This window comes from Protomyctophum bolini (assembly GCF_963924005.1).
Source record: "Protomyctophum bolini genome assembly, chromosome: 11".
Classification (NCBI taxonomy): domain Eukaryota; kingdom Metazoa; phylum Chordata; class Actinopteri; order Myctophiformes; family Myctophidae; genus Protomyctophum; species Protomyctophum bolini.
The window spans coordinates 17,492,159-17,493,380 of NC_137872.1; positions in this window are offsets into that span (position 1 = coordinate 17,492,159).

The window sequence follows — 1,222 nt, forward strand, 5'->3', positions numbered from 1 at the left end:
GATTACACCGTAATCATTTATCCATTTGTAACTGAGTTTACACAAATGTAACCAAATGCAATCTAATCACTGCAGATTGTATTACCATATACTGTATATGCCTGAATTAGTTAAAATACAAATGTATTCATTAACCACTGAAATTATTGATTGAATATTTTATCGACACATTTTTAAGGTACATGCAGTAGCCTACGAGTTAAAAACCAATTGGATGACACAAAAGAGGCTTGTTTCCAGGCATTGTGGTCCATTAAACATTCCATGCTAATAACTGGACAAAACAGTGCAACAAAGACAGCTACAGTAGGCCTACAGAATATAGAAAATCTAAATACACAGATTCAAATAATGATAGATAAATTCATGATCCTATATAGTAGGTACATTTTATTTGGACAGTCTATACTAAAGTACTGTAGGTGAGGTCAGAGAGACTTGCTGTATGGCTATCTATCCCTGTTAAAGTGCACTAACTAGTCTAGAGTCTAGACCCCTGGGAGATGAATTACTAACTAGTCTAGACCCCTGGGAGATGGATTACTGAGGTGGAGCTACTGTACACACCTCAGCTCCCAGTACTTGGCACGATTTGCCACACCCAAGCTGTGCCACTCACTAGACTGCTCTTTACACGGGCACTATACTAATAATAATAATCTTATTTGGGGTGGTACTACCTGGGGAGTGGGGAGTGTTGGCTGATGAATGAATATCAACATCTTAAAAAACTTAATAAAAACTTGTGTAATCAATGGCAATAGGTTTTGAATATTTGCAAGGATAATGAAATGACATATTTTCATGCAGTCTGATCATGTTAGGCAGCATTTTTAAGACGAGATAAGATAATCATTTAGCCTGGTGAGGTTCAGGTGTCAGAGGCAGCACTGGCTCACTGGTTTAGAGGTATTTTGGCTGCTTGGGAATCATAAGGTTTCTTGTTCAATCTCAGGCTCCCAAGTGTCCTTGAGCAAGACACACTGTGGCGTCCCACAAGGAAGCATACTAGGGCCTTTACTGTTCCTAATATATGTTAACGACATGACATCAGCTTGTGACTGCAACTTGTTCCTGTTCGCAGATGACTCAGCACTGCTGGTCTCGGACAGGAACAAACTGCAGGTTGAAAAGACCCTCAGCTCTGAACTCGGTAGAATCTGCACCTGGCTCGCTGATAACAAACTATCCTTACACCTGGGAAAAACTGAATCCATTCTCT